Source organism: Giraffa tippelskirchi, chromosome 9, assembly GCF_054371585.1.
Source record: "Giraffa tippelskirchi isolate mGirTip1 chromosome 9, T2T-mGirTip1v1.2.pri, whole genome shotgun sequence".
Lineage (NCBI taxonomy): Eukaryota > Metazoa > Chordata > Mammalia > Artiodactyla > Giraffidae > Giraffa > Giraffa tippelskirchi.
The window spans coordinates 162,559,998-162,573,800 of record NC_137283.1 but is presented as its reverse complement, the minus strand read 5'-3'; positions in this window follow the sequence as shown (position 1 = coordinate 162,573,800).

The following is a 13,803-nucleotide window of genomic DNA, read 5'->3' as shown; positions in this document are numbered from 1 at the left end:
ACAAATAGAAGGAAACATAAAAAAAGAGAAGTGAAAGGAAGTTTTCCTGAATTTTCAAACTTTAGGAAAATTACTCAAGTCTGTTTCCCAAAAGGCAAAGAGAAGATATCTGTTAAGGAACCCAAGAGTACTATTGTCCTTTCAACCAATAAAGCAAAGTAGGTAAGTATAATCAGAGGTGAGTTTAGAAACTAGAGCCAAAGAATGTTAAATTAGAAATGCAAAATACCTGATTATATTTTAAGACACAATACCTGAGAGCTTTATTCACTTTTCCTTCTATTTTAAGTGATCCTCACACTTTCTATGTCAAGAATTCCCAGTTAGGGCTTAGGAAAAGAAGGCACAGAGGAAGTCAGTGGTTGGTTGCATTAGCTTTTCTATTTCAAGCTGTCACAGCTGCAAAATTGTTCAGTGTGACTCCACAGGGAGTGCTACCCAGCTATGCAAATGGATTCCAAATGTGACATGGGCCAGCACAGGGGGTGGTGACTGTGGAGGCTGAGTGACTGCCACCAGTCTGTCTGATGGATTCACTCAGACCACCAAGGAGCCAGAGCCATTGATTTCTGCTCATCTATCTCATCATAGTGACCTCTCCCTAGAAGGAAGGAAAGGAAGAGCAAAAGAGAGGTACAGAGAAAAAATAAGATTAAAATGTTTCTTTGTTTACTTACCCTTCCTTCTTTCAAGTACCTTTATGATCATGTCATTTTCCTTCACCACATATTTTACTCATATCAGAATCAGGTTAATAACTAGTCTTTACTTTTTCTCTGTCCTAATTATGTGACTTGATTTGGTGTTGCTTAATGGGTATTTGTGCCATATTCTTTAGAACTTACTAATTTGAAGAATAGAGATAATGTAAAGTTGCTTTAGTTTCAAGTAAATTCTAAACCATGCACACGGAAGATATAAAATATTGTCAGCACTCTTTCACTAAGAAACTCCAGCCTTATGCTGTTTTCCATCTAGCCAGGAGCTCCTTGCTTTGGTGAAATAATCCATTATTCCTGCATTTTGATGGATGAGAGGTTACAGAAGAAAGGAAAAATGAAGTGCTAGTGATGTCAAAAAAAAGAGATGGAATTAAGAAACCCAAATGTTCCAAAGAAGTTCATAGAACTTTCAGAATGCAGTCTAGAATGTGCTTATTTCAAAATGTTTTTCTTCTCTTCATCTTCTCTGTTTGAAGTCTTCTAGGTCATTCTCCTTTATGGGAGCAGATTTTTCATAGAGAAGGAATACGCCCTCTGAAAAATAGAAGTGTTGGTCACTCAGTTGTATCTGACTTTTTGCAGCACCCTGTCCAAGGAACTCTCCGGGCAAGAATGTTGAAGTGGGTTGCCATTAGCTTCTCCAGGGGATCTTCCCAACCCAGGGATCAAACTGGTGTCTCCTGCATTGTCAAGAGAGCTATCTCTCTTGGCAAAAGCAGGGTGGATGTACAACCAAGTTTCTGTTTATCTTTTCCTGGGAGATTCACACTTCCATTTTCAATACCTCTCTGAAATTCTTAACTGTTGGTTTGAAAATTCCTTTCTTCAGTTGTGTTCAGTTTGTAAACACAAGTTAGTGGCAATATAGAGGACAAGATATATGGTTGAAGAAGTATTTTGTTTGTTTGTTTTTTGTTTTTAATGGGAGTTTTATCCTTGGAAGTTTATGTATGCAATGAAAGGAATCAGAGGAGAGATGATATCAGGATGAGGCTATCAAATGTGCTTTCAAGGATTCAGAGAGATATAAGGCAGTGGATAGTAGAATTAAGTTAAAATTGACAAAAGGCCTTCTAAGAAGCATCAGTGTCTGGCACTACAACTGTCTCACACAAAGACCACATATAAAAGAATATGTCCCAAAAAGATTTATGGATGGTCTTTTTGGAGCACAGTGTAAGTTCCTATTATATTCATAGGAAGCCCAGAAAGGATTTAAGAAGGATATATAAAAGAAAACTCCACAATTACGTTAGACTAAAAGGGCCAGAACTGTAATCAGATTGATTATATTTTTTGAAGCCAAAGATGAAGAAACTCTATACAGTCAGCAAAAACAAGACCGGGAGCAGACTGTGGCTCAGATCATGAACTCCTTAGTGCCAAATTCAGACTGAAATTGAAGAAAGTGGGAAAACTACTAGACCATTCAGGTATGACCTAGATCAAATCTCTTATGATTATACAGTGGAAGTGAGAAATAGATTCAAGGGATTAGATCTGATAGACAGAGTGCCTGATGAACTATGGACGGAGGTTTGTGACATTGTACAGGAGACAGGGAGCAAGACAATCCCTGTGGAAAAGAAATGCCAAAAAGCAAAATGGCTGTCTGAGGAGACCTTAGAAATAGCTGTGAAAAGAAGACAAGCGAAAAGCAAAGGAGAAAAGGAAAGATATTCCCATTTGAATGCAGAGTTCCAAAGAATAGCAAGGAGAGATAAGAAAGCCTTCCTCAGCAATCAATGCAAAGAAATAGAAGAAAACAACAGAATGGGAAAGACTAGAGATCTCTTCAAGAAAATTAGAGATACCAAGGGAATATTTCCTGCAAAGATGGGCTAGATAAAGGACAGAAATGGTATGGACTTAACAGAAGCAGAAAATAGTAAGAAGAGGTGGCAAGAATACACAGAAGAACTGTACAAAAAAGATCTTCATTACCCAGATAATCACAATGATATGATCACTCACCTAGCTCCAGACATCCTGGAATGCGAAGTCAAGTGGGCCTTAGAAAGCATCACTACAAACAAAGCTAGTGGAGGTGATGGAATTCCAGTTGAGCTATTTCAAATCCTAAAAGATGATGCTGTGAAAGTGCTGCACTCAATAAGCCAGCAAATTTGGAAAACTCAGCAGTGGCCACAGGACTGGAAAAGGTCAGTTTTCATCCCAATCCCAAAGAAAGGCAATGCCAAAGAAGGTTCAAACTACTGCACAATTGCGCTTATTTCACATGCTAGCAAAGTAATGTTCAAAATTCTCCAAGCCAGGCTTCAACAGTACATGAACCATGAACTTCCAGAAGTTCACACTGGATTTAGAAAAGGCAGAGGAACCAGAGGTCAAATTGCCAACAACTACTGGATCATCAAAAAAGCAAGAGAGTTCTGGAAAATAATCTGTTTTTGCTTTATTAACTACACCAAAGCCTTTGACTGTGTGGATCACAGCAAACTGTGGAAAATTCTTCAAGAGATGGGAATACCAGACCACCTGACCTGCCTCCAGAGAAACCTGTATGCAGGTAAAGAAGCAACAGTTAGAACTGGACCTGGAACAACAGACTGGTTTCATCAGGAAAGGAGTATGTCAATGCTGTATATTGTCACCTTGTAATTTAACTTATGTGCAGAGTACATCATGTGAAATGCTGGGCTGGATGAATAACAAGCTGGAATTAAGGTTGCCAAGAGAAATATAAATAACCTTACATATGCAGATGACACCACCTTTATGGCAGAAATCAAAGAACTAAAGAGCCTCTTGATGAAAGTGAAGGAGGAGAGTGGAAAAGTTGGCTTAAAACTCAGCATTCAGAAAGCTAAGATCATGGCATCTGGTCCCATTACTTTATAGCAAATAGATGGGGAAACAATGGAAAAAGTGAGAGACTTAATTTTTTTGGACTCCAAAATCACTGCAGATGGTGACTGCAGCCATGAAATTAAAAGACGCTTGCTCCTTGGAAGAAAAGCTATGAGCAACTTAGACAGCATATTAAAAAGCAAACACATTACTTTACCAACAAAGGTCCATCTAGTCAAGGCTGTAATTTTTCCAGTAGGCATGTATGGATGTGAGAGTTGGACCATAAAGAATGCTGAGTGCTGGAGAATTGATGCTTTTGAACTGTGGTGTTGGAAAAGACTCTTGCGAGTCCATTGGACTGCAAGGAGATCCAACCAGTCCATCCTAAAGAAATCAGTCCTGAATATTCATTGGAAGGACTGATGCCGAAGCTAAAACTCCAATACTTTGGCCACCTGATGAGAACAACCGACTCACTGGAAAAAACTCTGATGCTGGGAAAGACTGAAGGCAGGAGGAAAAGGGGATGACAGAGGATGGGATGGTTGGATGGTACCACTGACTCAATGGACATGAGTTTGAGTAGGCTTCAGGAGTTGGTGATGGACAGGCAAGCCTGGAGTTTTGCAGTCCATGGGGTTGCAAAGAGTCAGACACAACTGAGTGACTGAACTGAACTGTAATCCATAATTTGGAAAATACTTTGATATTTTTGGAGGTTAAAAATCTTCCCCCGGGCCCTATTTAGATTAAACTATTTAATGAAATATAGTCTGTGACAGAAGATTTCTAGGATATGCCAGGAAAAGGGCCCAGGGAATTTCAACCATCTGACATTGATTTTTACAAGATTTCTCAAAGTCAACAAGATCTGGATTATCAAGATTTTATTCACAAAATTCTTCTGAAATTTTGTACATGAATCTAATCTCATTAAAGATATAATAGATGCAAGATTTATTTTTTATGCGTGAACTTTTGGAGGCTATATTATAGTTTTAGTAAGATTTGAGTTTGGTATTGGCAAAGTATGTCACTAAGCTGATTAGTGATTACAGTCAGTCCTTGCTCTATAGAAATATCCAAGGAAACTTTTTATATTAGTGCTCCTTCTAAATTTTAGTTGTTGTTCAGTGACTAAGTCGTATGACCCCATGGACTTCAACACATCAGGGTTCCCTGTCCTTCACTATCTCCCATACTCAAATCCTTGTTCATCGATGTCAGTGATGTCATCCAACCATCTCATTTTCTGATGCCCTCTTCTCCTTTTGCTGTCAATCTTCCCCAGCATCAGGGTCTTTTCCAATGAGTCACCTCTTAGCATCAGGTGGCCAAACTATTAGAGCTTCAACTTCAGAATCAGTCCTTCTAATGAATATTCAGGGTTGATTTCCTTTAGGACTGATTGGTTTGATCTGCTTGCAAGTCCAAGGGACTCTCAAGACTCTTCTTCAGCAGCACAACTAGAATGCAACAGTTTTTCATCTGTCAGCCTTCTTTACAGTCCAACTCTCACATCTGTTCATGACTACTGGAAAAACCATAGCTTTTTAGATACTTTGTCAGCAAAGTGATGTCTCTGTTTTTTAAATACACTGTCTAGGTTTGTCATAACTTTCCTTCCAAGGAGAAAGCATCTTTTAATTTTATGGTTGCAGTCACCATCCGCCATAATTTTGGAGCCAAAGAAAATAAAGACTGCCACTGCTTCCACTTTTTCCCCATCTATCTGCCATGAAGTGATGGGATCGGATGCCATGATTTTAGTTTTGTGAATGTTGAGTTTTAAGCCAACTTTTTCACTCTCTCCTTTCACCTTCATCAAGAGGCTGTGTAGTTCATCTACACCCTCTGCCATTTGAGTGGTATCATATGTCTGAGGTTGTTGATATTCTTTTCCTGGCAATCTTGATTCCAGGTTGTGATTCACCCAGCCCAGCATTTTACATGATGTCCTCTGCATATAAGTAAGTAGGGTGACAATATACAGCTTTGTTGTACTCCTTTCTCAGTTTCGAACCTGTACATTGTTCTATGTAAGGTTGTAACTGTTGCTTCTTGACCTGCATATAGGTTTCTCAGGAGACAGGTAAGGTGGTCTGGCATTGCCATCTCTTTAAGAATTTTCCAGAGTTTGTTGTGATCCACATGGTCAAAGGTTTTAACATAGTCAATGAGGCAGAAGTAGACATTTTTCTGGAATTCCCTTGCTTTTTCTATGATCCAGGGAATGTTGGCAATTTGATCTCTGGTTCTTCTGCCTTTTCTAAATCCAGCATGTACATCTGGAAGTTCTTGGTGCTTGTACTGTTGAAGCCTAGTTTGGAGGATTTTGAGCATAACCTCAACAGCATGCAAAATAAGCACGGCTGTGCAGTAGTTTGAACATTCTTTGTCATTGCCCTTCTTTGGGATTGAAATGAAAATCGACCTTTTAGTAAGGAATATGTTTCTTTTTATCCATTAGTGGAGCAAAGCTTTTACACTTTAATTTTTCCTTGTTTCGGAGAAGGCAATGGCAACCACTCCAGTACTCTTGCCTGGAAAATCCCATGGACGGAGGAGCCTGGTAGGCTGCAGTCCATGGGGTTGCGAAGAGTTGGACACGACTGAGGGACTTCACTTTCACTTTTCACTTTCATACATTGGAGAAGGAAACGGCAACCCACTCCAGTGTTCTTGCCTGGACAGTCCCAGGGACAGCGGAGCCTGGTGGGCTGCTGTCTATGTTTAGTTGATTGGAAAATGATAACTTTGCATGAATGGCTTAGCATAATTTATGCCGTAATTTTAATTTTATCTAATTTTTAAAGATACCAATAAAGATAGAGTTAAATTGCTTGCAGAATGTTGGAAAGATATTTTCTTCCTAGAAGGATAGTTATGAATGCATCATATCCTAAATATTTTATTTCACAAAATTACAGTACTTCATGAATAAGAGATTTTAATTTTTTTAAATTTATTTTTAATTGGAGTATAATTGATCCAAAATACTGTTTTGGCTTCTGCTATACAACAACGTGAATCAGTCATAAGTATACATATGCCCCCTCCCACTGGAACCTCACCCCCAACCCCCATCTCATCCCACCCATCTAGGTCATCCACCACAGAGCACTGAGCTGAGCTCCCCGTGTTACCGAGCAGCTCCCCCCGGTATCTATTCTACACCTGGTGGTGTTTATATGTCATTGCTGCTCTCTCAACTGTCCCACCCTCTCCTTCTTCCACTGTGTCCAAAACTCGTTCTCTCCTTTTGTGTCTCTACATATGCCCTACAAATAAAATAAGGAGTATTTAAAAGCATCTCTTATATATTTGTATATGTAAGGATACATATACAAATAAAACAATTAACAAATATATAAGAGATGTTTTTAAATACTCCTTATTTTATTCTTTTATCAATGATAAGGATGGAAGGAGAAATCCATATAAATGACAACGCTACCAAAATAGTTCCCTAATATCTTGATGGCATTTACACTTAACACACAGTAGAATTTACTTTAGTCATTTCTATTTTTTTCTGAATCTTATCTCAGAATTTATCTTTTTCCAGTATCCAGTTTTTTTCTCAGATTATCTTCCCAAGTATAATGTACAAACTTAGGTTTTAAAATCCAAACCATATGTGGAGGGGGTGAGGTCCACACTAATGACCTTGACCAGCTGGAGTGACATGGTCAGAATTTGTCATTTAGGCAGAGCTTTTTTAGTAATTTTTTTTCATTTTTTTAGATTAATTCATTTTTTAATTGAAGGATAATTGCTTTATAGAATTTTGTTGTTCCCTGTCAAACATCAACATTAGTAATTTTTTTAAACACAAAGATCTATTAAAACCAATCAATGCTTTGCATTGTTAAATGAAAAAAAAAATCATTCTCAAATAGTATCTTTGTAACTGCTCTGCTCTCAACTGATTAACATACTGAAATACTCTAATGGACATTTTATAGAATATCTCATTGGAGAAAATTGGATTGGCGCTTAATTTTGTTCAACAGTAAATGAGCATCTATATTGCCTATTGCAGGAGAGGAAGTATTGTACACTGACTTAGCTTTCTGTCTACAGTATAATTGCTAACTGAATATTGGATTTGTGTTTTTACTTATTTTATTTACGTGTGTCACTTACAACCCCAGAAACATTTTTAAAAATCTATCTTAAATGGTCTTTGGCTCTCAGATAGCATCTTAGCTGGTTACTACAAATGCCTAGACAAGGCTGATCTGATATCTCTCCAAGATGTACTACTGGAATAGAGTGTTTTTTTTTTTTGTCACAAATAATGCCTTTAATTACTTAGCTTATTACAGTATTCACATAGCAGAAACTGACAAATTCACGTTGCTGTTGTTGTTTAATCTCTAAATCGTGTCCAACCCTTTTGCAAACCCATGGCAGTCTGCCAGGCTCCTCTTTAGACACAGCTGTCTAAAGAAGATCAAAATGATTCTTGGCAACACTGTGGATGACACTGTTTCCTCTGATATCTTTCTAATGGTCACCATTTACTGGGGGGGAGGTAGGAAGGGTAACCACTTCTAGAATATGGAACTAAAATCTACCTGCCGGAATAATGCATGCTACTTCATTTCATCAGGTTTTTCTGAGTGAAAGTCTCAGAGTTGCACTCTTTACACAATTCATAAAAAACAAAAATTTTTTCTCCCATAATACCCCTCCTTTCAAGCTCAAAACAAGAAGACATCAAACTCACATCACACTCATACCCACATAGACAGCGCCCACACACACACCCACTCTCACACATACACACAGGAGAGTTCACTAACCAGGAACTTGGGAGAAGCATGTGGCCTTAGAGTTTAGCTACAGAGGGAGGACTTCTTATTTTCTTTCCTTACCAACTTTTTCCTTAATAAATGTACTTCAGTTCAGTTCAGTTGCTCAGTCCTGTCCGACTCTTTGCGACCCCATGAATCGCAGCACGCCAGGCCTCCCTGTCCATCACCAACCCCCAGAGTCCACCCAAACCCATGTCCAACGAGTCGGCGATGCGATCCAACCATCTCATCCTCTGTTTTCCCCTTCTCCTCCTGCCCTCAACCGTACCCAGCATCAGGGTCTTCTCCAATGAGTCAGCTCTTCTCATCAGGTGGCCAAAGTATTGGAGTTTCAGCTTCAACACCAGTCCCTCCAATGAACACGCAGGACTGATCTCCTTTAGGACAGACTGGTTGGACCTCCTTGCAGTTAAAGGGACTCTCAAGAGTCTTCTCCAACACCACAGTTCAAAACCATCAATTCTTTGGCACTCAGCTTTCTTTATAGTCCAACTCTCACATCCATACATGACCACTGGAAAAACCATAGCCTTGACTAGACAGATCTTTGTTGGCAAAGTAATGTCTCTGCTTTTTAATATGCTGTCTAGGTTGGTCATAACTTTCCTTCCAAGGAGTAAGCATCTTTTAATTTCATGGGTGCAATCACCACCTGCAGTGATTTTGGAGCCCAGGAAAATAAAGTCTGACGCTGTTTCCATTGTTTCCCCATCTATTTGCCATGAAGTGATGGGACCGGATGCCATGATCTTAGTTTTCTGAATGTTGAGCTTTAAGCCAACTTTTTCACTCTCCTCTTTCAGTTTCTAAAGAGGCTCTTTAGTTCTTCTTCACTTTCTGCCTTAAGGGTGGTGTCATCTGCATATCTGAGGTTATTGATATTTCTCCCAGCAATCTTGATTCCAGCTTGTGCTTCCTCCAGCCCAGCGTTTCTCATGATGTACTCTGCATAGAAGTTAAATAAGCAGGGTGACAATATATAGCTTTGACGTACTCCTTTTCCTATTTGGAACCAGTCTGTTGTTATATGCCCAGTTCTAACTGTTGCTTCCTGACCTGCATACAGATTTCTCAAGAGGCAGGTCAGGTGGTCTGGTATTCCCATCTCTTTCAGAATTTTCCACAGTTTATTGTGATCCACACAGTCAAAGGCTTTGGCATAGTCAATAAAGCAGAAATAGATGTTTTTCTGGAACTCTCTTGCTTTTTCGATGATCCAGTAGATGTTGGCAATTTGATCTCTGGTTCCTCTGCCTTTTCTAAAACCAGCTTGAACATCTGGAAGTTCATGGTTCATGTATTGCTGAAGCCTGGCTTGGAGAATTTTAAGCATTACTTTACTAGCGTGTGAGATGAGTGCAATTGTGTGGTAGTTTGAGCATTCTTTGGCATTGCCTTTCTTTGAGATTGGAATGAAAACTGACCTTTTCCAGTCCTGTGGCCACTGCTGAGTTTTCCAAATTTGCTGGCATATTGAGTGCAGCACTTTCACAGCATCATCTTTTAGGATTTGAAATAGCTCAACTGGAATTCCATCACCTCCACTAGCTTTGTTCGTAGTGATGCTTCCTAAGGCCCACTTGACTTCACATTCCAGGATGTCTGTCTCTAGGTGAGTGATCACACCATTGTGATTATCTAGGTCGTGAAGATGTTTTGTACAGTTCTTCTGTGTATTCTTGCCACCTCTTCTTAATGTCTTGTGCTTCTGTTAGGTCCCTACCATTTCTGACCTTTATTGAGCCTGTCTTTGCATGAATGTTCCCTTGGTATCTCTAATTTTCTTGAAGAGGTCTCTAGTCTTTCCCATTCTGTTGTTTTCCTCTATTTCTTTGCATTGATTGCTGAGGAAGGCTTTCTTATCTCTCCTTGCTATTCTTTGAACCTCTGCATTCAAATGGGTATATCTTTCCTTTTCTCCTTTGCTTTTCACTTCCCTATTTTCACAGCTTTTTGTAAGGCCTCCTCAGACAGCCATTTTGCATTTTTGCATTTCTTTTTCTTGGGGATGGTCTTGATTCCTGTTTCCTGTACAATGTCACCAAACTCTATCCATAGTTCATCAGGCACTGTGTCTATCAGCTCTAGCCCTTTTAATCTATTTCTCACTTTCACTGTGTAGTCATAAGGGATTTGATTTAGGTCATACCTGAATAGTCTAGTGGTTTTCTCCAGTTTCTTCAATTTCAGTCTGAATTTGGCAATAAGGAGTTCATGATCTGAGCCACAGTCAGCTCCCAGTCTTGTTTTTGCTGACTGTATAGAGCTTCTCCATCTTTGGCTGCAAAGAATATAATCAATCTGATTTCAGTGTCGACCATCTGGTGATGTCCATGTGTAGAGTCTTCTCTTGTGTTGTTGGAAGAGGGTGTTTGCTATGACTTAATGTACTTCATTAATGCTCAATTCCTTGGAGTCAGTGCTGGAATTAAAAAAAAAAAAAACCTTATCATGAATCATGTGAAAGTGTTAGTCACTCAGTCATGTCTGACTCTTTGTTACCTCATGGACTGTAGTCCACCAAGCTCTTCTGTCCATGGGATTTCCCAGGCAAAAATACCGGAGTGGGTAGCCATTTCCTTCTCCAGGGGATCTTCCCTGCCCAGGGATTGAACCCATTATTGGGCTGGAAATAATCCTCATTAAGCTTGGATTTCATCCATCATGAGTATCTTGTCTACGTTTAACACTGGGAGTGCTGGGAACAAGATATTTTCTCACGAGGCAGCTATGTCTACAGGAAGTTCTTAAATTCAGTCTAAGTGCATCTCCCCATATGTAAATTCTAACCTGCAGATAACAGCCCTGCCTCTCAGGACAATGCAAAAGGCTGATTCCCTTGTATGGGGCGGCCTTTCATATTCCCTGGACATGACCTTTTTTGCAAACAAAACTTATCTCAACAGCTTCTTATAGGAAAAATGTGTTGCTTCATCATGCTGGTGTTGGTATTTAAAATATGTTCCAATTTTCCTATCTCCACCTTCAAATGTGTTCTCTAACAACAATCATTGGTGATGCCAGAATTTCTAGAAAAATATTCGCATTTTGTTTTAAGTCTCAGTGATCTGATAATTGATAGTTTATCTCCTAGGCTGCATTCCTATATTGAAATATCAGAAAGAACTGAGATAAAGATGCTATTCTACAGAATAAGATATTGCATTCCTTTGGTGTATCTAACATTGCTGTGATTCATTCACACCTTTATAAGTTTATTTGCTCATCAATTTATTCATTCATTAGAAATGTACAAGGCTATATGCTAGCTTTATATGATATATAAAAAAGAATCAGTCATCAATCCTGGTACCCAGAGATCATCGTCATTAAGAAACATGAGGTGCATTATGGAAGTAAGAAATGCGGTATAGATTGCAATTTGTGTACCCTTACTCCCTTAAGGTTGACTATAATTCATATATTGAAAGATTGCTTTTAGATGGGAGTCAATTTTATTATTTTATGTTTAGACTATTATCCAACGTAATATTTGAACCATTATATATAACCCTCTCTCTATATTTTTAAGCTCTTTTTGCTTTGGTAGTAAATTATTAAAGCTAGAAGTTTTGTTGTAAAGCTGAAAACACTTTAAAGTGTATTGTAGTATAGTGTGTATTGGCATTTTTATAATCATAGTCTCCAAATATATAGAAATAATATAGAAAATGTATAAAATGACATTAATTTATGCTTTGTATAATACTTTCACTTCATCGTTAATCAATACTGATGCTTGTACTGGTCCTATCAGACCCTTGGAATTTATGTTCTACAATCCAAGCAGACAAAATTAAACTGTACTGAGAAAATATCTGTGTATCCAGGCATTGAGGAGAGTTGTTTGCTGTGGTTATTTAGTCTCTAAGTCATGTCTGACTCTGCAACCCCGTGGACTGTAGCCTGCCAGGCTCCTGTGTCCATGGGATTTCCCAGTCAGTGAGTTGCCACTTTCTTCTCCGGAGGATCTTCCTGACTCGAGGACAGAACCTGTTTCTCCTGCACTGGCAGGTGGATTCTTTACTGTGAGCCACCAGGGAAGCCCAGTAGTGACGAGTAGATTTACATTTATTCTTCTCAAAAAGCTTACAAAGAAGATATTACTAGTCCCAAATTACAGAAAAAGTAGTCAAATTTTAGATGTTTGAATCATGGATGCTGACATATAACTAGGAAATTTAAAATCTAACTTCAGATAGACATGTGTTAAATGTTTTAGAGATCAAGTCATTAAGACATGTAAGGTGCGTCAGGGAAATAAGGAATGTGGTATAGATTGCACTTTGTATAACCTTACTCCCTTAAGTTTGACTATAATGATAATTCATATATTGAAAGATTGTTTTTAGGTGGGAGTCAACTTTATTCTTTTATGTTAAGACTACTTTTCAGATAATATTTTCATTCTTACTTAAATTTCTCATCTTGCCAGAATTACTAGGGGATTGTAGGATATGTGAGCAGAGAAGGGAATGTTTTCAGGTGCTGCTTGATCATGGTGATCATGGTAGTCAGCATCTGTGTTTATAACTAAGACCCTTAGAGAAGGCACATGGAATGGATATTCCTCATTCACTGAAGTTTATGGTCAGAGCATAATCATTAGGCCTTTTATTTTTTTAAAAAGATTTTTTTCATTAAATTAGTTTATTTTCTATTTTTTAACTTTATAATATTGTATTTGTTTTGCCATACATTGGTATGAATCCACCATGGGTGTACATGTTTTCCCCTTCCAGAACCATTGGAGTATAGTTTTCTTAAAGACATAAATCTGAAATTCACAAATTTATCAAAGTAAATTGGGAGGGCATGATTCAGATCTATGCTAAAGGAGCTGTGATGAAAAACTACTGTAAAACATTTAACACCCAGATTTTTTTTTAAGTTTGAAAGTTAGTTGTAGAAATAGAAGTATAAATTTGGCATAGCTTCAGGCTCTGCTTTCTTTAATGTGTTAGGATAATGAAGTTAGCGTCTATGTTTCTGGAAAATGGATGATGACATTCACTATTGATCTCTGGACAAGTTGAGAACAATATTATAATAATCCATACCAGTCAGCTTGACCTTTTACTGATTTGGCCTTTACTTTGAGTGGGAGGAAAAGGAAGAATAAAACAAAGGTGTCTCCATGAGTGAAGTATAACACGGGGCTTGTCACATCCCTGGACTTTATTATTATTTATCATTAAAGCACAGTGATCCATCAAACCTTTAATCTCATTAGCCACCTGTAAATCAGGAAGACAGACCATGGTGAAGCCTCACAGGATCTGCTTAGCAATAAACTTTAAACATTTTCCAAGGTCTTCATAAGAAAATGGGCCTTAAAAGCAATAAAGAGGCTGCAAATACTTGTCACAGCTCAAATATCACCTCTGTAAAGGTTGCTCCATTCTGCATATTGTGCCTCTATTATTGATCACAGATTAAGTTCA